The 24,437-nt window shown below is 35.8% G+C and overlaps 1 protein-coding gene across 2 annotated transcripts in view; it reads right to left on the bottom strand.

Moving 5' to 3' along the window:
• The window catches only part of LOC150098141 (heterogeneous nuclear ribonucleoprotein K-like), a 168,778-nt gene that overhangs the window by 96,581 nt on the left and 47,760 nt on the right, over positions 1–24,437 (bottom strand). The window contains exon 1 of one of the 2 annotated variants that reach the window (XM_090406542.1): positions 5,035–5,186. The exons of the other annotated variant lie outside the window; for it this stretch is intronic. The gene's annotated coding sequence lies outside the window, so the exon portion shown is untranslated. Of the gene's footprint in view, positions 1–5,034; positions 5,187–24,437 lie in introns of those variants that run through there. 2 annotated transcript variants of the gene reach the window in all.

Below are 24,437 nucleotides of genomic sequence, written 5' to 3'. Positions count from 1 at the left end.
AGAGCCATCTACTGGCTACTACCACCACCACCACCACAGCTAGTATTTTTTTGTCTGTAAATTGTGTGTGTTCTGAAGGGCCAATATGTCTGTATGCGGGATGAAAAACCTGAGTTTCCAGGAGGAAAAACCCTGCTACCTCCATATGAGATTGGCTAGCTCACCTTCGATTGAAATCGTCCATATAAAGATTCCTTCTGTCATGACGAGAATCGAACTTAGGCCTTTTCCAATTGAAGGGCACAACATACTGTCTTTTGCTACTGAGGTGTTTAATATAAGTGGAATCACAAGAGATACAACTTGCATAAGAATTGAAAACAATGGAATTTTGCCGACTGGATTAAAAAACACAAGCAGACTTAAACATTCCATGGAAGCATGTACAGAAAACACTGGAACATACCCATACATATAAGATCTGTTAAATTCTATCACACTGCAAACAGGAATAATAACCTTAAACTGGTGAGTAACCACAATCATTGATTCAACTACTGGGGTGAACTGTAGTCTCAGTTTTTTTTTTTTTTTTTTTTTTTTTTTTAAGTTAGTACCTGGACTTCAGCAAATCAATTTCATTTTTACTGTGACTCAATATTTTCATCTAAAATCCAAATCATGCACATGTTAAGAATAAAATAAATTGAATTTTATCGATTTTTACTATTCACATTTTCTTTTACTAATGTTTATCATCATATCTACAATTCTAACACTACAATTAATTTGAATTTAGAAAATATCTAATCTCATTTAGATTTTGTATTATACATTCATAACAGACAATTTTAAAAAATTTCAATTCGTATACCTAACATTCTCTTAATAAAAAATTTTCTTCACATTTAAAATAAAGGCCATGCTTATTCTTCCAGCCAGCATGCTGCAAAAAGTGTGGCATGTGTGTGCTGCATAGTCATCCAAATACTAAAGTAGTTTTAATTAATTCGGATTATTTAAGGTAAGTATCAAAGCTGGTAGCATTCCAAATAGAATTGAGAGAAGGTCAGAGAACGTATCACCCAAGGAATGAATGAATAAGTACAAGACAAGACATTATTTCAACATTAACCCACGTGGAAATCATAGCAAAATTTACTCTCTTAGCTTGGTTTAAATTTAAAATTCATGTTCAACATCATAAATCATTTAACACCACTTTCAATGAATTTTGAAAGGCAGATTGTTGGATTAACTGGTGATGATGCTAGCATGTCAATTATTGTCATATATCACAAGTTTTATCTATCAGAAAAAGAACTTATGAAAATGAAGGTTTTGAGAATGGTTCTGATGATTTAGAAGATGATTTCTTCTAAATCATCAGAACCATTTATATTCTGATGTATGATGAGAATGAATTCAAAGTTGACAAATCTGAATATGAAAGACTGATTTAAATAAAAATATTAAAAATGTTTAGAATAGTTATTATTATTCCTGATACCTCAAAGGAGTCCGAAGACTCGTCGCAGGAGGACACCTACAAATGTCTCAACCACTACACTGAACCTCTACTATGAATCATCTTCATCAACGCCATCTACCACCCACCTCCACCACCACAACAAACTGGTATTTTTTGTCTATATATTGCATGTGTTCTGAAGGGCCGATTTGTCTGTATGTGGGATGAAAAACCAGGGTTTCCAGGAGAAAAAACCCTGCTACCCCCATGTGAGATCAGATAACTCACCTTTGATTGAAATCATCCAAATAAAGATTACTCCCGTCGCAACGAGAAACGAACTTAGGCCTATTCCAATCGAAGGGCGCAATGTACCGTGGTTCTACCAATTGCGCTACGGAGGCGCTATTAGTTAAGTATGTTAAGGCTATATAATCTATGCACTAGTCTTGCAACAAAAAATAAGTTAATCAGGATATGAGGGAATATGTTATGGATTAGTTAATTATGAATATTAAAACATAATGAAACAGACTACTCGATGTGGTTTCAACATTTGTAAGACTAAGTTTATTGAAGAGGTTCTTAGAGATATGGTAGTACAAATTCATCAAATACTTCAGCATTCAACTGCTTCATGATTCAAATAATGTACTGTGGATAATTAAACTGATTGCCAAAGCAGTTATTAGATGCAACTCTCTATTGAACAGATCTGGCAGATAATTTCATGTTAAGATAACTGATGTGGAGAATTGTTACATAAAATGGAAGTTGCAAAACAGATCAGAGAAATATTGCCTTAAGAGCTTTTTTGGAATGTCTTAAAGATGCTGATTTACCACAAGAACAGATCTTAGATTTTCCAACAGAGAATTTTCTGGTGAAAGTACCAAATGCAATGAAACCAGGAAAATTGTAATAGATTCACTATTGAGGCTAATAAAGAAAGATGGATGAAATGAAGCCAGGTGCAAAAAAATTCACTGGTGCTGTTATTCTCTGAGACAAATTTTAAGTTTAAACAAGTCATCTTATGTAAAAATACAAAGAGAATGGAAATCTTGGGGAAAATTATAAGACTGCTGAAGAAGCATATTTGGAGAAAAAGTTGATTACTTAAGATTAAGTAAGTACCAAAGATGGAAACACTTCAACTATGAAAATTCAAAGATGGTAGCATTCCAAACAGAACTAAGGGACTAAACTAGGTTGTCTAAAACTAGGGTGAGTTTAGACAACTGAGAATCCTCACCCTAGATAACAAAACAGTAATCTTAAACCATCAAACAAGCAAAGTGGTGGTAAGCTCACAATAAACAATCTAATGACTACCTGAAAGCTTTTATAAACAATCATCATTAATGTTTTGAATCCACAGCCTGGAGGTATATAAGTAGCAATGTTGCCCAATCAATTGCTCTTCAACTAACAGGTTACGAGCACGAATCCAGTCATGGGCATGGATATTTGTTATTGTCTTTAAATGGAAGATGAATGTCATCAACTGGTGTGAGACCACTGCCCCACTTATTGGAGGCCTGAAGTGGCTTGAAAAAGTTCCCCATTTGGTCTCTAGAGGACTATGTAAAAAAAAAAAAAAGAAAAAAAAATCCTTAGTCCACCCATGGTACAAAATGTACTTTAGATTTACAAAACAACCTTTCGTGGGTGGGAGCAACATTAAAAAAAAATAAGGCTGGGATACTACCCATGGTAATGATAAAGTAATATGAAAAACAGATCACTATGAAGCTCAGTTCATGATTAAACACTATGCATTCATTAATTAAAATCAATGTTCAGGATCCTACAGAGTTGACAAATGTTATTCTGAAAATTTGTCTTGGAATATTTCAACAAAATGGGGAACACATTTAAGATTAACATGCATGTCAAAGAATTATCTAATCTGTATAGATACAATGGTGATAAAATATGGTGTTAGATATGCTCACATAACAGTTTTAAATAACTGGATTTATCATAAGGAGCAACAACACAAAAGGCAAGTTCCACTAGTTTAGCATCTTAACTTTTTCATAATACTCCTTGAACAAAACAGATAGCAGCTATGTCCTTTTAGTTTATTACAACAATAAACTCAGTTTTTTTTTTTATAAATATATTATGAAGTATTACCAAAATACTTAATCTCAAATCATAGATGAAAAAATTTGGAGAAATATGGTATATACTATACAGGTCCTACAGAAGCTTTACATCTATACCCCTCTTCTAGAAAGGGGGGTTCCCTATTTCACACAAAAAAGTAAAAAAATGAGTATGTTTTTATTTCATGTAAATATATTTTAGCAATAAATGTCATATGTGCAAAACTATTTTCTCAAATTACAATTTCTTTATCCTACTCTTGCTTCTCAAGCAGTTTGTGAACAATGAAATATTATTATTATTATTATTATTATTTGACACTTCCAGGGTGAGTGTGCCAACAGCATTGAACGATTGGTCCCCTTAAAACTATATTTTCAGGAATACAAAATATCTTAACATGCAGTTTGGCTTTCATATTTTGGATCTAATGAAAGTCTTGTTTTTCTTAGGCTAAGATATGCCACAATACTAGGCTATGCCTGCTCATTTTTTAATATATGTCATACACAAAATGAATACAATTTGTACAACAGATAGGGTAGAGTTAGATAAGATATCAAAGACTTAATAAATATCGCAAAAAAATATGGATTGTGGTATTGACTTTTGTAGTATGAATTTAATTATAATTTTTAGATGAGACTGTAAATAATTTAATTACCTGCGTGAATTATTTTTTGCCTGAAAGTATAATTCACACTAGTCAGGCCTGCTTTGAAAGGGGCCATTCACAAGCGTTATTGCAGGCAACTGTTCCCATGGAAACGTTTCTTGTAACGACAACAAGAATAAACGACCAAACATTGCTTTAGCTACGAAGATATCTACGAATACAAGTAAATGCGAGTACCTGGGAATGACGATGTTAAAATAAATAGCTCCTCCTACTACTTCAGTAGATGGATACGAAGTTCAAAAAACGTATAAATATGTTATTCTGCGGCAAGCAAACATTATTAAGATAACATGCAACAGATACTAGTAGAATGCTCTACCGTTTACATAAAAACGTTAAAAAATCGATTTCAGCTCTAAATTTCAAACATCAGATGAGAAAATATAGTGTAACTGGCTGTAAAATCAATACGCGATCGATGGTGAGACAGTTCAGTTCAAACTAAGTGCTCAGAGAACAGGTAAAAAAAAATTTTTTTGCTGGGGGGGGGGTGAATTCTGAATAGTTTTCGAATTTCATAATCTTAACAATGGTTTTTTTTTTTTTTTTTTTTTTACCAAATGATACTGCTAGTACAGCGTGAACGTATATGTTCAGAAATCACTTCAAGATACTAGGAAATGTATCTAACACTTCATTCGTAAAATATTCCACACTACAAGCGAAGTGGAAATAACATTATGAAAATGCCTACATGTTTATAAAAAGATATAAAAAAACGGAATATTAATTTCAACAATAAGTAGCTGTTTTTGGCGGTCAAATTACTAAAACAAAGCAGTAATAATTATAAGCAAACAATAATATTTACATCAAATGTTTTACCTACTTATACGTTTCGCAAAGTAGTATAGGTATCTGAGCTCCTTATTCAATTTTTGAGTGAACGTTATAGGTCAAAATTGCACTGCAGATGAAAGCACTGGATAGCAAATATGAACACTCCTGACAAGAACAGAAGCTCCGGCTTCCACGCCCACACCCAACTACATTAGCTCCCTCTATTTTCATATACAAATTTCTGCATTCGAACGAAGAAGTGGCGTTGCAACTGGGCTAATCAATATAATTGAACTAAAATTATTTCATTTCCCATAAGTAAACAATATATAATAAAATGGGGTCTTTTCTTTTATAATAATAACTACCCATTTAGCGGGAATTAAAACTTACTATGTTTAAACTTATGAATGGAAAAAGATAAAACAAATTTTGTAGCAAATTTGCTGCTACAAGAAATGATTATCGAAATTTTTTTTATAACACAAGGAAAACGTATATACATTCGAGTAAGTAAAGGAAATTTTCAAATGCTCTATGATTTACTAAGTCAAGTCACGCTCAGCTGTTAGGGTTACCAGTTTCCATATCATATCAATGAAGAATGATCTATAAATGACATGTAACCTCCAGACGTGAAGAATGCTTATGCAGTATCTGGTAGGTAACCATGCATAGTAAAGGTAAGAAAAGATCATATGCCTAACTAACAAAACGAGAGAACACTTCGGCGACAGTTTAAAGAAATATAATGGGGTGCACTATCGGTGAAAATAATGCCTAGGAATCAGTCATTTCATTTAATGTCAGAATGCCAAGAGTTAGAAACGGATGTGTTAAGAGTGGATAGCAATAAAGTGAATGAATAAGTTCAATATAAAGGATGACATATCAGTAATAAGATCTCTTAAGAAAAACTGACTAGGGAAATATGACTGTGGTGAGTGGAGTTAAAAATGCATTCAACATAACCAGTGAAATACTTCAGGACATTTCAAAGTATAAGCAATGCAAGATTGATCTTTGCTGTAAAGCTAAAAACCATACTGCCATACCATTACAAGGAATGTTAATTAATATAAATATTTCCATGGGAAATGTTCATCAGAATCAGCATTAGTAATTACCCCGTCTCTAACAAATCCATTGAAATGCATGTAGCTGCCACCCAATATTCCTTCACATTCAACTGCTAATCTACAGAACTAGTTTTTCTTCATCCTCTTTCATTCCTACTGCTGATGCAATCTGGACAGTGTCCCCTAGTACATTTCCCAATGAATACACAGGCCATCAATATGCCTTTGATAATCATGATTGTATTGGCACCTCCATGGAGTCTGAAGACTCATTGTGGGAAACCCAAAATATCCACACAATCTATCATACCTCTCCTTGAACTCATTAACAGACATTAAGCACTAACTGACTGTCAACTCATTCCATGCATTCATGATCTCTCCAAATGAAAAATCTAATCCTCACACCCCTACCAAACACTAGCTGACCTCTTGTTTAATCCCTTTAGCAATATCTTCCTTAGCCAAGTGCTGAAACATTAACCTTGCATCAATCCTATAAAACCCTTTAAGTTAAATGTTTCACATATCCCCTCATTTTTCCCAAAACCATTCATCAACCAAAGCCTGGAGTCCAAACACCCTCAATCTATCCTCATAGGGAATGTTCCACAGACAACTCACCATCTTAGTTGCTTGCCTTTTAATCTCCTCTACCACTTCCTCATCCCCAAGAGATTTGATCTGAGCACATTAAACCAGATGTGGACATAGAGCCTGATAAAGAGAATAACTTCCTTATCTCTACTTGTTAGCATTCTTCAATAACCAAGTAATCTTATGAGCAAACTTTGCAATATGACCACTAAACTTCAACTGTCTACTGCCAACCCTAAATCCCTAGCTTCACCCATTTCCTGGAATACAGTACCACCAATGCAATAGACAGCATGTAATCTATTTATCCCAATATGCTTAACTTCCCATTTCTCCACATTACACTAACACACCCATTATGTTTTGCCCATAATGACAGCCTATTTAAATCATTGTGCAGGCTCTCCACATTGACTTGATTCGCTATTACTCTACCTAATTTTGCTTCATCAACAAATAACAGATTATTTCCTATATCATTTAGAAGTGGTCCTAATGCTGAACTGTGTAGCACACTACTAGTCACCTGCTTTTGCCTGGACTCTGCTCCTCTGTATATCACTTTTTGATATGCCCAGCAGCCATCCTCTTATCAATATAACCAGTGTCGTATAAATCTCCATCTGCTACTTTGTATAATAGTTCTATGTGATATTCGGTCAAAATCCAGCAGAATCACTGTGTAGCCATTTCCTTTATTCAGCTCAGCTGTTCATCATCAACAACCATGGGTCCAATGCCCGTAGGGGTCTGCTGCCATCTTGATATGATTCTTCCATTGCATTCTATTTTGTGCAAGATGACTCAGTTCGTGTATAGAGTTTCTGCACTATTTGACGATGTCATCGCTCCATTCTGTTTGGTCTTCCTCTTTTGTTCTTTCCTTCAATCATTCCAAACAGCAACATTTTTAATTTTCTCTCATCATTCATTCTACATATATGGCCAAATACACGTAGTTTCCTTTCCATTATTTTCTGAATTAGGTTTTCTTTTGATTGTATTCGTCTGTAGATTTCCTCATTGTTCACTTTCTGTATCCAGCTTATTCTCAAGATCTTTCTATAGCACTTCCTCTCAAATGCCAATATCCTCCTTTCAGGTTCTCTCAGGAGTACCCAGCCCTCGCATCCATAGAGCATGCTGCTGAAGATACATTTTTCTACAATGAGCAGTTTAGTTTGCATCTTTATAGCTCAGCTCCTCCATATTTTGTCCATGGCTTTTAAAATAGTTGTTGCTCTGACTATTCTAATTTTTCTCTCTTTTTTGGGGTCCAAGTCATGCATCATGTGGCATCCAAGATATGTAAAGTGTTTCACATTTTCCAGTTGAAATCTGTCTATTGTAACTGTTCAGTAACTCTTGTTGTCCGAATATCATTGTTTTAGTTTTTTCAAAGTTGACATTTAGTCCATATCTTTTTCCTTCTGTGTATAGTGTTTGCAATGTCTGATCCAGCCTTGCTGCATCTTCTTCAATCAGGACGATGTCATCTGCAAAGCAGAGGTAGTTTATTCTCATGCCATTTATTGAAATGCCTCCATCTTCTTCTTTAATCTTATCTAGTGTTCTTCCCAGATGTGATGAAGATGATTGGCAATATTGGGTCCCCTTGTCTTGTGCCTTGACTAGTGGCAAACCAATCTCCAGTCTCACCTGCTATTCTGATTTTTGCTTGTGCTTGGCTGGTTATATCTTTCTTCAGCAGGCAGATCAATTTATTGTCCACACCATAGGATTCCAAGACACCGCATGTTATATTTTGGTCAATATTATCAAATGCTTTTTGGAAGTCCACAAAACAGCAATATATCTTTTTGTTCTTTCTTCGAGCTTTCTCTGCTATTAGTCTTACTGCGAGTATTTGTTGCACTGTACTTCGATCTTGTCGAAATCTGGCTTGCTCATTCGGAAGATGTGCCTCCATATACCCCTTCAGGCGTTCTGTTAGTATTGTCATCAACACTTTTTTCAGTTTATCAGTCATCTTGGCTGTTGAAAACAGCCAAGATGACTGATTAATGCAATAGTTCTGTAATTGGTGCATTCTAAAACACTGCCTTTCTTATGAAGAATAACCAAGACTGATTTTTTCCACTCTTCGGGGGCATACCATGATCTCCATATTTCATTACATAGTTTATGTATTTCTTTTACAACTGATTCTCCCCCATATTTTAGCACCTCGCCTATTATGTTGTCATTTCCAGGACTCTTGTTGTTCTTGAGATGTTTTATAGCCTTATTCAGCTCCTCTTCCAAGATGATATTTTCAAAGATCTCTGCTGGTGGAAAGATTGCTTTTAGTTCTTTGTTTACTTCTGTTGCAGTATCATTTAGTTGATTTTTATATAGTTCGCTGCAATATCTTGTCCATCAGTACTTTACCATTTTCATCTTTGACTGCTACTGATCTTGTTTGCCACTTCCTATTGACATTTCTTATAAGTTTGTAGACCTCTCTAGTTTTGTGTTCTCCATAGTACTGTTCAATGTCTTTGCACTGGTCCTCCAACCATTTGGCTTTATCAGATCTTGCTGCTTTCCGTACTTAATTGCATTTTTGATGGTATAACTCATCTGCTGCCTCTGAATATCTCTTTTAAGTTTCAGTTCTCTTGTACCAATTTTAGGGTTTCCTGAGTTATCCATTTCTTGTTGATCTTTTCTCTTTCTGGAATTACTTCCTCTACTGCTTTTTTTTAGCACTGTAGTCAGTCATTCTGCTCTTGTATTTATATTTTGTTTTTCACTTGGGGGTCTTAAGCTTAGTTTCCAATATGTTTTGATATGCTGTTCTTAGCCTGTCTTCATTTAGTTTTGAGATGTCTCTAGCTTTTTGGAACTTTCCTTTGTACTTCTGTTTCAGTTTTAGTCTTATATTCGCAATCACTAAGCTGTGGTCCGAATCAATATCAGCTCCTTGGAATGATTGATCTGCACTGTTGAACTGAGGTTCTCCATTTCTGGTCTATTAATATCAGGTCGATCATATTCCTGTGTTTGCCATCAAAGGAGCACCACATCCATTTACGACACTCTTTTTGTTGGAATTTAGTATTGCAAATCATCAGGTTGTTATCAGTGGCAAATTCCAGAAGCATCTCTCCACATTCATTTCTTTCCCCATATCCAAATTTTCCCAATCTTTGCATTCCAGTCTCCTCCAATGATGAGTATATCCTGCTTCGGCACCTCCTCAGCTGTTACTCTATTAGAAAAAGTTAATAAATGGCATGAATGACCCTTCGCAAAGCCATGTTGCCCCTCAGAGTATCATATACCTATCCACTGATTCCTGAATTCTCATTTTAACCAATTTTTCCAGTACTTTCCATCAAACTCCTGAGCTGATTGGTCTATACTTTGCTATTGCTGTCTTAAAACATTCCTTATGCAAGGAATTATTTTCCCTTTTTTCCACTCCTCTGGAACTCTACCAGAGCTGAAACTTCAATTAAAGAGCCTAGTCAGAGGCATTGCCAGTTTTCCCTTGCACATTCCTGCAAAATGCGAGCTGATATCCCATTTAATCTCACAGCCGCATTTATATTGACATTCTGCAATTCATATCCTAAGACTTCCAATTCATCCATCTCTATTTTCCCACATAAGTTGCACATGTTTCACAGCATTAACCTCACTTGGATGATATATCCTTGCAAAGTGGTCACTCAGTAAATCAACCATTTTATCTGCTTCTGTCACTACTTGCCACATAATGAAAGAACTTTTTGGGATTTCCTTTGGCCTGTTCAACTAGTTTCTCATAATCTGATACTTCCTTACTATACTAGGCATCTTTCTTGCCTGATCCTTGTACTGTTCATGAGTTTGCTGGTTACCTTTCTCTTTATATATCCTCCACAGCATCTTTTTCTACAGCTCATACTTAATGACATTACTCCTCCATCTAACTCCTAGCTGATTAATATTCCTTACCTTAGGTATACAATTTAATATTACTTCCTCTGGATACTCCTTAACTATATCTCTACCATGCACAACAGCCTTTCCTTGCAAGGTTTTATGCCATGGCACAGCTTCAAGCTTCCTCCTAATCTTGTAATAAGCACCTGCCTTGTATTTCCACATATACCCGACCCCCTTCTTGACAGAATTTTCCTTATGTTTTGCAATCTCCCAAGTCAATGCTAGCTTATTTTGAACAACTGGGAATCTTACACTTCTAGAAGAAAAAAAAAAAAAAATGCTATGAACAAGGCTGTTCCAAAGAACAGAAAGTAGAGAACAGATGTCAGAAGAGAGGTAGATGATTTTCAGGTACTCAGAATATTTCAACTTTAATGCAAATATGGCCACATGACAGAATATTGTCCCATATATTGCCAGCCTGGTTGGCGAGTGGTTAGCATATCCGCTCTCCAGCCAAAAGGCTGCAGGTTTGAATCCCGCCGTGGGCATGGATGTTTGTGATTGTCTACGAAAATACTACTGGTGGTCGGCGGTAGATGGTGTTGTGCAGATGATGAAAGTAGTTGTAGTTGGTAGTAGAGACAGAGAATTGTGGAGTAGGTGCCCTCCCTCGATGAGTCTCTGAACTCCCTGGAGGTGCATGTAATAATAATATTGTGACTATGTGCATGAGAAATAGCAGCTACTAATTCTAATCTCAGCTCTGGTATTGGAGAGGCTGCCAAAAGACAGAATTCAGGAATATACGGACAGGGATACATGCTCTGTGGGCAGTATGGTTTTGTGAAGAAAATAGGTCATGACTTAGTAATTTGATATAATAAGGTGGCAAATGAGTTCGTTGATGTAAATGGTTACATGGGAATAGTGCTTTGTCAAGGCATTTGACAGGTATGTCCACATGGAACTCTGCTACATAAATTGGAGCAAGTAATGAAAGGATGAGGCTGGTAATATGGATAAGAGCAGCTAAAATAAGCTATTCAAAAAGATAGCCTACAAATAAATATGAAATATCACTTTTGAAAGCACATATATACTTGGAGTGTACTAGTGTGCCGTAGATTTCATTATCTCTGCTATTTTCTCCAGCTGTCAAAGAGGAGGTGCATACAAACTATTATTCATGCAATACCTTACATACTTATCCTTGGATCCTTACCAATGAAGCATTCACATTAATCTGTAGCAACCCATTCCACCTGTTACACTACTTCTAAGCAAAAAATCTAATCTACAGTTTCCAAGGGCCTCAATCTCCACTCTTTTCTACCATGCAGTGAAAATGTGGGGGGGGAGTAAAAACCACTTTTTAACATGTTTCTATCCCATCCCTTCTTTTCCACCTATCAATCATCCCCAAGAAATGTTACCTTTGCAATATGCCCTTTAAACTCCATCTGCTACCATCCTTAACAGTTCATGTTGAGCAGGTACAAACCATTGCATGCTGTACTTGACTTTGGGATAGGACACATAAGAATTTAGTTCATACTTCCTATAACAGGCAAGCATACTGCAAGTTGTGTCATATGCTGATGTGAGGAGCTTAAGGTTCTTTTTCAAGAATGGCTAACTTGACATAGCCAAGTTAGCTGGTCTTAGGCATGAACAGCAAGGGTTTTTCTCCCCAGTTTAGCTGGGGTTTTTCATCCTGCAAACTGGCTCTGTGAACACACATGAATACAGTCAGGAATACCTAAGACAATCCCTCCAGCCATTGATCTGAATTGTCAGCTATGCTGGTCCTGAGTCCAGATAAAAATAGGAGGGGGAGTTTGAGGTGGTGCCATATCTCCCAATAAAAGGAGCTCACGGCCACTGAATCACCATACGAAATAAATAACTGTCTATTCTATCCGAACATTGCAATAAAAATGTCCCTATGTAGCAAAAACACATCTTCCTCACTGACAACCATTATTGCACAGTCAGAAGCAAAACAAAGTTCTATAACTCATTATTGCAATGTGGACTAATGAAATGAAAATTATCTTGTACCTAATCTTTCACACACACACACTGCACACAAGCAAGCAAAAGTTTTATTATAGCACCAAATATAGTATATTATATATCTAACTAAATACAATGTCCTCACAATTCAAATTTTCAGTTACAGATAACATCGTCACTGAGAGCAGAAACAAACCAATTTGTGTAAAGCACGTATGCAAAAGCAAATCTTTTATATATATATATATATATATAATTGAAATCAGAATTGCATTTTAAATTTTCTATATCATTAAAACAGTTCACAACTGGCTGGCCTGGTTGGCCGAGTGATTAGCAAATCCACTCTCCAGCCAAAAGGTTGCGGGTTCGAATCTCACCATGGGGCATGGATGTTTGCGATTGTCTGTGAAAATACTGGTGGTGGTGGAGTATATGGCATTGGGTGTATATGATGCTGGTAGTTGCAGTTCCCTGTAGTTGGTGGATTGAGTGGTAGAGACAGAGTTGTGGAGTGGGTGCCCTTCTTCGATGAGACTTTGGACTCCATGAAGGTGTCACATAATAATAGTAATAATAATAATTACCAAAATTTCAAACTGGCTTTCCACATATAACTGAAGATGTGAAAATGAACCCAACTAATGCAGATGACATACAGTCAAGTCAGTTCACAAATGGTAACACATAACAAAGAATTATCTTGATAAAGAATGAAGGTAGGAAAATCATGGACATCATGGTCAGTGGAGATCACAGACTTCTTATTTAACCTGAGCAATGTTCAACACCTTAGCCTGTAGACGGCTGAGGTGTTGGACAAAATCCATCTGTTTTTCATGGTATTACAACACAATAATATAAACTATATAAAGATATTTATTATTTGGCTAATATTTTGCTGGTTTTCAAATTCACATCTTCAGAGAATAACTATTAGTTATATACTACAAATGCAAAGAGAAAATGAATTTTTAAATGGATAGGAGCCATTGATAAATATCTTTACATGATTTGCTTTTTGTGGTTGTAATATAATGAGTTATGAACAGACTTCTCGTGCATAAATTATAGATGTGACTAAGAAAAAGAAAGCTGAAGGTATGGATGTTGAAGTAAGAATGAGTCTCAGAATAGATTAGTTATTACCGATACCTGCTTCCAGAAACACCTACAATGGATCCAATACTTGGACATTTAACACTGATTGGTCAAAGCACCTGATTGATTACATCTTGGCTCCCCAACAGTGGAAGACAAACATTTTTAATGTGCATACTTGTCCAGGAGCAGATCATTAACTAGTAAGCGCCAGAGTAAGACTTAGACTCCAAAATATTCTAAGTCACAACCTTCCCAGTAGACTGGATGTCATAGTAATTACAGAAGAAACATCAACTTGGATATAGCCAAGAAGTATCTATCAAGTAAGACCCATGGATATCAGATTCAACATAGGATCTGATCAAAAAGGAGACAGCTGGAGAAAAAGAGATACAAGAGCTGAAAAATATAAGATATTACATAGAGAAGTTAGAAAAGCCATAGGAAAATTTTTATGCTAATGAATGTTAAGAGATAGGGTTCCAGATGAGGTGGCACAATTATAAAGAATGTTTAGTTTAGTCCGTGACCTGAAGCACAAATCGAATGTCAAAGACAAGAATGGAGAAGTACTAGTAGAATAACTGGAAATCAAAAACAGATGGAAAGAGTGCTGCAGGAGAACTGTCCTCCATATTTTCTGTATACTGCAAGAGAGTATACAGAAAATTTTTGGAAGAGCCTTGTCACCAGGAATATTTCTATTTGGAACCTCCTTCACTTAGGCATGAGGGTGAAGGAGAAGTTAGACCAGCTTAACAACAATAAGGCCTTGGGTGTAGGTGGAATCCCAACAGAATTAAAGCCATGAGGAATGCAGGCACAAGAATGTTTCAGACTGATTACAAGGATGAGACACAGGATCATGGCCTAGAGATTGGAAGCAGTTGTTTTTCATACTACTGCGCAAGGGAGATATGAAGGATTGCAACTATAGAGCTATTAGTTTAATTGCTCATGCAAGCAAGATTTTATTAAAGATCATTCTAAATAGGAATGAGGCCAAAGTTGAGGCAGAGATGCTTGAGGAACAAGCAGGTTTCAGGAAAGGCACGCGTACCAGCGATGAGATCTTTTTCCTTGGACAGATAATTGAAGTGTAAAGAATTAATACTTCCAATGATGCTTCATAGACTACTCCAAAACTTTTCTGTGTTTAGTGAAATGCAGGAGGTAATGAAAATAATGGATTTTCCTCAACACATTATCAGACTGATAGCTAATGTTTACAATGAGCAAGAAGTATGGTAAGAACAGGTGTTGGATTAACTGATTGACTTCAAGTTGGCAAGTAAGTTAGGCAAGGATGTCTACTTTCTCCTCCCCTGTTTAATATCTATGCTGAGGACATCATCTGTGTAGCACTGGATGAGCTCAAGACTGGAATTAGGCTGTGGCAGATGGATTAGTAATCTCATATGCTGATCATACAGTACTTCTTTGTAATGAAAAGGAAGAACTAAAACAAATCCATGACAAAGTTAATGAGATAAGTAGGAACAGAGAACTTTAACTCAATTCTAGCAAGACTAAGTTATGGCTCAAAAGGAAATAGACAGGAAAGCTTCTGAGAAACAAGTGTACCTTAATGGAGAAAGAATTAAAAAAGTCAGCAAATTCAAATACATTGGATACATTATTCATATGATGAATTGTGATTCAGAAGACAGAATATTAGGAATGACTAAAACAAGCCAGACTTAAAAAGCTGGAAGATTTATCACCACATTGATATAGCTGTTTTTTCAACAGCAACTTATGTGAGACTTGGAGCCTAAAAAAGACTGACATATGATAGCCACTTGAAGGTGTTGAGGATATCATATACTGAATGGCAGACAGAAGGATGGGTGTTAGAAAGGATCGGTAGAACTTTAAGGCTCCTTAAGGAAGAAAGACAAAAATAATGAAATAGTGACAGAAGAGAGCTGAAATAGCCTGGACACATTAAAAGATGGAAAGAGAACTTCTCAAATGAACAGAAGCAGTCAGTTTTTTTTGGAGATGGAAAGCTTGCAACTACTGGAAAAGATTAGAACAATATAAAGAAATAAACTGTAAAGAATATAGATATGAGAGAGATAATAGGGAAGTAGACATGATTGAACTTGAAGAAGCATTAAGATGAATGGAAAATCCTCTGGAATAGATGATTTTGCCAGGTGAATTGAGTTTTTAGCAGTTTGGAACCGAAATAGTTGACAGAAATATGAAAAGTGATACTTGATAACTGGACCAGGGAGGCGTTTCTTATCTTACCTATGGTAAGATAAGAAATGTTGATAGGTAAGATAATGTTTCTTATCTTACCTATCAACCTGCCCCAGGTTGATAGGTAAGATAAGAAACATTAAATTCAATGCATGTTAAATATAAGAGCTGCATAAGGCTAAATTTGTAGACCACATTCTTTATGTTTAATAATGAAATATCAAAAGGGTCTTATCTCCATGTGTGATGAATGCTGTCCTAGATACAGATAACAAGCCATCTGAATTTGCAAGTGCAAACTGGACAAATGAAACAGTAAAAAGGAACTACCCCCCCCATCCCACCCCACCCAGGTGTGTGTGTAACTAAATAAGCAACTTCACAGTGTTAGACTCAATGGGTAAGTAGTGAAAACTTCAGTTATTTGGAAACTGCTTTCGGATGGAGGTTTAGATCAGGAGTTACTGAGGATTTCATTGGGTCAAAGCTTTCTTTAGCAGTTAAGTCGACTATGGGATCATCATGTCCCACTGACATGTAAGCTTTTGAATAATAGAAATTATCTTTTCCTATTTTGTATTATGCAGCAAAAACAAGAAGACTAACAAGACATACGTGGAATGTAAACAAAGGAAATAAACATTTTGAGGACAACGAAAATAATAAGGCAGTATCAGGACTGAAATGCTGGCTATGGTGGAATGCAAATTAAGAGTTTAGTGGATAAGAGTAAAACAAGTGATAAGTAATTTTTACACTAAGTATTGAGACATTTAGGTTAATCAGGGGTCAGGGGATTTTATCAGATCAATAGAGGGGATTATAAAAAGAGTAGAAGATGACAGGGAAAGAAACAAGAGGCCATTCCATGAAGTTAGTTAACAGTGTGGCAAAGAAGAGTGAAAGGAGTAATTTTTTACATGGAGAATGGTGGGTGAATGGAACACATAAGAATGCTGTGAGTGTTAAGGACTTTAAGGTTCCATATAAGTATGTTGTCACTGATTGAACCTTCTAGGATGAGTGCTGACTCCATGTAAGGAGTGATAATACTAGATATTAGTAAAGTCTGGAAACTAGAAAATGTTGAAATGCTTATGAATTTGAAATTGAAATCATCTGGATATATGAGAATTAATTTAAAATACAAGAAGAATGTATGAAATGAAAATTGAGGGAGAAAGTGCAAGAGGAAGTGGCAACACTAGATACGATTAAAACAAAACAAAGAGTTGGAATAGCGTTCATGAAGAAAAGATATAGGACAACAGAAGAAATGATAAGCTTGGATCTGCTTGACGTGACAATTTCTGATGGAGCATTTGTTCATTATGATCATTCTGTACAAACAAGACTGGCTCCACAGTTTGCAGAGCCCTGTGCAAATACTCCCCCCCCCTGCAAGTCTATGGATAGAAAAAACCTTTCTTCTTAGTGTACATGTTTGTATCACACTTCAGATAGAAAAATAAAAATAATTCTACATACAAAAATACATTTATTAAATCATTAAAACTTAAATTAATACAACAGAATTAGAGAAGTTTTCATATTTATGTTCTATACCACACGCAGAGCCCAGTGCAATTGCACAGGCTGCACACCCATGAATATAATGTTCCATTCATCCCGTTTCGAATAGAAAAGTTCTGTCTTGACACCTTATTTCTTCCATAACATTGTCACCTTCACGATATTGAATCTTCTATGTTCTTCCTAAAGTAAACTGGTTTTGTTATAATTTTCTATTAATCTTTTTCTAAGGACTTATGCAATACTTCTTATGTAATAAGAAGTTGCAATAATTTCTTCTCTTCTAGAAAGCTTCTAATTCTGGAGTATTCCATGAATTTGTTCTGTTTTTAGACTTATCATACTTCTCTTGCTGAATCAATGTTTTGTTCACATATCATGTTGACACTTCAGTTCAGTTTAATGAGACTCATCTGTATATTTCAAAGAGAGAGAGAGTGTGTACAGTTCACATCTCAAAGCAACAACTTCAAATTCTCTGGATATACTTGTAGGACAGATATTCTCAACCAGTCTCAAAACTTCACTGTCAAAAATAATGGGATTTTTTTCTGTGTTCTCTTAAGGTGAATTTACGTACTATTTAAAATGTACATAATTTTACATAGTACATAAATTGTACTATGTAAAATTGTAGAAACATAGTAAGGATGAAAGTTCATGTCCTGAAAGAAATCAGCACTTATTTGCCTTGACTTTTCCTTCAAATTTCTCAGAAAAATTCCTTCCTGCACAAAATCAATTAAGAAATTTTGTAAAACATCTAAAAATGTTCAAATCATATTTTTGAGAATCCTGGATGAACATTTATGCCAGAAATATTATTGCAATTAAAATCTGAGGCAAAAATAGGCATATTTTCTGAAGGAAGGGGTGTCATTTTTTCTCTTCTGCATGCCAAAAATCTGTGCTATCTCCTGCAAACTCAGAAAATGTTATTCTTCCTGAATAACATTTTCTGAATGTAACATGGAATATTAAAACAAAAACTGTTTTATTGTACCATTTTATAATGGGGAGAGGAAGTGCCAGACAGGCATATTATGTTGCCACTGCACCAGTTGCAAGCAAATGTGTTCAAGTCCTCACCACCCCCAGATTAATGTACACTTTAGAAAGATTACTTTTCACGCTTAAGAGTAGATGCACACCATAACACACAGGCTTTCAAAACCACATCTGACAAAATAACATGCATTGTCCTTACTCCCATTAACTATGATTCAAAGATCCAAATGATGGTACTTTTCACATGACCTCGGGCCTACAGTAAGTAGAGTGGTTGTATCACACTTTAGCAATGAAATTCTTTCACAACCTAGATATTCAAAATCATCTGTAATCATAATGTGAGACTTTAATTATTCAAATATTGATTGGGTAGCAGTAAAATCTCATGAAACGAATGAAAATTAACTTATTGAGATGCTGCAGGACAACTTCCTCAAGCAACACATGACAGAAGGAACGAAGCCAAGAGTGTTAGATTTGATTATAGTGTCAGAGGGTGTTTCAGTTAAATACTTAACTATTCTGCCTCCAGTTGGTGACAGTGATCATGTGGTACTCGCTTGGGAAGTGACTAAGTTTATAAGTGTCCATTCAGAAGAGGTTATATGCTGAACTACAAAGCAGGAAATTATTACCAACTGAAGGGTATACTGAGTTCAGTAGAATGGTACTGGTTACTGGATGGGAAGAATATCGAATAGGAAACATTTTAAAAATACTTAAATGATGCAATATCAGAATGTGTCCCGAGAGTTCAAAGAAAATAGGGTAGGAATCAAATGGATGTGTAATTTCATTAAGCAAGTGATTCGTAAAAAAAGGATGATGTCCATTATGAAATTATAAGCAGCAGGCTGGAAGAGTCAAATGTTGTATGGAAAGCTAAGTCTGAGTATGAAAAGAAACTGGCTCTGCAAGCTAAAGACAACCCACAAGAATTCTATCAATATACTGCAAGTAAAAAAGAATGAATATGGAAGAATAATTCTTCTAAATGCAGATGGTGTGAGGGTGACAGATGCAGGAGGTTGTTTGACTAATAAGTGCCCATTTTGCTAAAAGCTATCACCCTGGTGTATGCAACATTGAGTTTACTGCTACTGCTTCAGTGAATGAAGAAACTCAGGTGTATGAAGAGGAAAGAGCTGTTGCACAAACTGAATAAGAATTCTTCAATAGGAACGGATAATTTGAGTCCCAGAGCAGGGAAGATTCTGCAAGAACGGAAAGAATGTATGGTAATCCCATTGCACAAGGGTAGTGCAAAGACTGATGTATCCAATTATCCATCAATCAGTATCTCAGGAGTGGTGGTGAAGATTTTGGTAAATTGGTTAGGGCCCACATTTAGAAATTGGTTTACAGTGAATCTCTACTTTGCAATGAACAACATGGGGTTACTAAGAGAAGGTCATGTTTTAGCAAGTTGCTCACATTTTATAATAATGTTACCATTGAACTAGAAAAGAGAAGAAATGGATACACCATGATACTTTTGGATTTTGCTAAGGCTATTGACAGAATACAGCATAGAAGACTGTTTCATAAATTGAAGAATATGGGTTTAGATTATATTAGCATGGATAAGGAAATGGCTGACAGAGTTCAAAGTGTGTGTGGGGGGGGGGGGGGGGGGCTCCTGCAGGATTTAAGGTACCGTATATTATCACATATAATGCGATCCACGTATAATGCGAACTAGAAATTTTGTTTGAAAACTAGCCCTAAAATGCCATCTGTTAATCTTGTTCCATAACATTATAAATAATACAATACGAATTAACGAAAGAAATATTTATTTTAAAACAATGTCAAAATGCTTTAAATTCTTCTTCATCTTTTGAGTCATCAAACATTTCATTTATAAATTCATCTGTAGGGATTGCATCATCAGTGTAGCAGTTGTCGGCATCGCGTCTTCATGCTCTCCGTGAATGTGTGTCATCCTCGCTTTCATATATGACGTGATCTTCAGATCCATCCATTGAATTACTTATTCCACATTTAAGAAATGAGCGTTGCATCATTTCAGATGGTATCGAATCCCATGCTTCTTTAACCCAGATGGTGACTAGGGTGATCTCAGGCTTCTGAAAATTCCCACCCTTTGTCATCTTCACCAAACCAGATGACATCCATTCTCTCCATTTTTCACATAAGTGATCTTTAAATGGCTTACTCAAGCTGACATCAAGCAGCTGCAAAACGGAAGTTAGACCACCCGGTATGACTGCTAGGTCTGTACGTAGCTCACGTGCTTTCTCTTTGCTTGCCTCTGTTAAATGCGCCCGGAACATATCCCAGACCAGCATGCTTTGTTGACGTAACAAGCTACCTGGACGTATGTTCCATACTTGATCCAGTCACAACTGTACACCTTCTTCGTCCATCCAACCTTTCTGATTGGCGCGAACAATTACATCTGGTGGAAATTTCATATGCTTCGGAATTTTCTTTTAAATATTACTGTTGGCTTTAATTTGGTTCCGTCTGTCATGCATGCTAGAACAACGGTAAAATGCGTTTTTTCATGTCCCGTTGTTTTTATGAAGACACCCTTTTCACCAACTGAGTTTACTGTTCGATTCCCAGGCATATCAAAGTACATGGGCATCTCATCCATATTGCCAATTTGGGAAAGTTCATATCACTGACACTTCTGTAATTTTATGATAAATTTATGGAAGGACTGCACTTTTTCTTCAAGTTGCTTTGATAACTTCTGCGCAATTTTTGTTCGGTGTCATAATGTTAATGCTTTGCATATACCATAAATCTGTTGCACCACCCAGGCAAAGCAAGAAAAGATGAAATACCTGGTGTGTCCTTGAATTTACCATTCATGAGTTGTAGAGCTCGAAAACGAATTGCATTTCTTGTTACTATAATGCCATCTTGTCGTTGCGTCAAAATCCATTCATTTAGCACTTCTTCGAGTTCTGGAATGGATGCTACATCTGTTTCGTTTTGGGGATTTTTTCAAGACTGTCTTTTTGCTTACACCAATGTCTAATATTACTCTCTCCTACACCAAATTCTCTCATAGCAACACTGTTATTATGTTCTTCTGCAAACTGCACGACACGCAATTTAAATCCTGCTTCAAAAGATGAAAGTTTGTGTTTCTGTTGGCTCATTTTCAGGCAAGGTTTGTTTAACGAATGATTTTAAAATGAACTGTGGTTAAACCGATATACCTAACTGTGCTCTATCATTTGGCGATGGAGAGCACATGTGCAGATACGCTGCGCGCTCGGTCGCCGAATGCAAGTGGATCAAGTAGATTTGGTTGCATAGGCATTAGGTAGTATATATTGTGCGTGCAAGTCTAATAAGATGTTATATTTTTTAGCATCCGCATATAATGCGAACTCCTAACTTTAAGTAGTATTTTTTACCATAAATTTTTCGCATTATACGCGATAATATATGGTAAGTTCAGTAGTGTACTACAAAGATCGAATCTTGGTCCACTGTTATTCAATCTGTATATATATTAATGATACTGATGATGCAGATATAGGTAAGGTAATCAGGAATGCTGCTGACATGCAGTACATAGTATGAATGAATTAAATAAGTAGTATGAATAAATTCAAGAATAAATATGATAGCTGGTACATGCTGTATGTGGTCTCACTCGAGGAGTCCCAGACTGTGTGGAGGTCTCTCTTAATAATAAGACTGGCAGATAGACTATGTGTTCTTAACAAGCTGTAAAACATCAAAGACAAAAAACAGGATTTTGGTGAAAGTGATGCAATATCTCAAAACAAAAAAAAAAAAATGATAAAAATAAGCGGCATCCCACCAGTAACTGCTCAACTGTGATAGCACTCCAACCAAAAGATGGAGTGCTATCACATTGAAATACAAAGTAGAGACTTCAAAATATTTTATTTTTGAATGCTATATCTAAACATAATTCTCTCTCCATTTTAATGCATTTTCTACACTGCATAACAAAATTTTCAAAGTTGTTTAATAACTAAACTCTTCAGATTGTTTTTTGAACTTTTTTCATCTGTGGTTTGAGCTGTGTTATTTTAGAAATTGAAACTCAGTTTAAGAAATAATTAGAAGTCCGTGAGAGCCACATCAAAGCTACAGGGAAGATGTTCTTAAGCTTCTGATCTGATCTCTTTGTTAAAGTGAATGTGCTTGTGTGCTGCCTCACAGTCATGTTGCAAAAGCAGAATTTGTTGTTTCAGCTTTCTCAAGATCTACCAACTATAACTTTGTGAATTAACTTTATAACTGCTTTGCAACATGACTGTGAGGCAGCATACAAGTATTTTCACAAAAAGTTCAGAAGATTGGATTCTGAACTTTTTGGCCCTTATTGAGGTGTGATGGTTAAATTCAGACTAAATTTTCATTTCAGGAATGATGAAATAACTTTGATCCACAGTTCTGATTGGGTGAAAAAACCATCACCTTTCCACTTCATATGTGCAATTCATTGTAATCCCAATTCTGGTTGATTTTGTGCCAATCCAATATTCAATTATGTCAATGCCAATGATCTGACTTGATTGAAAAAACTTAAAATGCTCAGCTTCCATCATCATCAAATTCCTGCCATGTATCCTCAAGGGGTGTACAGGATATGATAGTACTACATGAAAAATTTGCATCATTATTAGCTTCCTATCTACAATTATCTTCCAAATCAGTCTTTTACTTGCCAAGACTCCAACATTATCAGATCTTATATTTCTATCGTCTAAGGAACTTTGTACCTTATCAATCCACCTCTATCTTGGTCTTTGTCTAGGTTGTTTTCCTACCAACCTGGCAGAGAACACTTATTTTGCTAATCTATCCTCGCCCATTCTGTTTAAGTGACCATACTACGATTAGCTCAACTAAGACATTCCTGAATGCTGACAATGTCAAATTCTTTCCTAATATCCTCGTTTTTAATATTATATTGCCATTGATGCCATCTGTTCATGCCTATAATCTTTCTCAGGACTCTTATATCTGCGGTCTCTAGTCTTTGGTCAAGTGTTTTACTTCTGACCCAGCTCTCAGATCCATAAGTTAAAACTGGTTTGAACACTGTCTTGTATATAGCAAATTTAGTGTTGCAACTAATTTCTCTCTTATTCCATATGAATTTACTCAATTGACTTCCTACCATACCAGCTTTGTTGATTCTGTTGTCTATTTCCATATTTAATTTGCCATCTTCAGTAAAAATCGTGCCTAAGTAACTGAAATGTTTTACTTGTTCCACAGGTTCTCCATTCACAACACAGTTGACATTTTTAACAATTCTACCTATTTTCATTGTCTTTTTATTGCTGACCTTCATACCATATCTATTACAAGTTATTCAATTTAGTTAGGGAGTCTTGCAGACTTGTAGCGGATTTATTTAGAAGTGTAACATCATCCGCATAAAGCAAAGAGCTGAGATTAACATCTCCAATTTTGATATACCACTTTCCTTCATAATGTGATCCATATAGATAATGAATAACAGAGGGGATAATGTACATCTTTGTCTCACACCAGATTTAACATTAAACTATCTTCCTGTACTTCCTTCAATTCTAACTGCCAACTTACACTCAAATAAAGACTAAGTATTGCTTGATATAATGTCCCATTGACACCATATAACTATAGTGTATTGAACAGCTTCTCTCTTGGCACCTTGTCATATGCCTTTTCCAGATCGACAAAACTGGTGTGAGACAAGGATGTACATTATCCCCTTTATACTCATGGGAATATAACAGATCTTTGTTATATTCCCATGAGTTCTTGGTGAAGAACAAGCCTGAATCCAGCTTGTTCTTCACCAAGTTTTTCTTCCACAATTCTTATCAACCGTTTCTCAAGTATACTTGCATAAATCTTACCAGGAACATTCAATAGGGAAATATCTCTGTAATTCTCACATTAATTGAAGGTCTTTATGCGCAGAGCTCATAAGCAACTTTCTCATACACTTAAAACGTAAACAACTTTTATTTCCCTGTTTATATATGGGAACTATGAGTACTCCATT

The sequence above is a fragment of the Typopeltis vanoorti genome, chromosome 16, assembly GCF_054136105.1.
Source record: "Typopeltis vanoorti isolate ZY-2024b chromosome 16, IOZ_Tvanoo_1.0, whole genome shotgun sequence".
NCBI lineage: Eukaryota > Metazoa > Arthropoda > Arachnida > Uropygi > Thelyphonidae > Typopeltis > Typopeltis vanoorti.
This window is presented reverse-complemented; position numbering and strand designations above follow the sequence as displayed.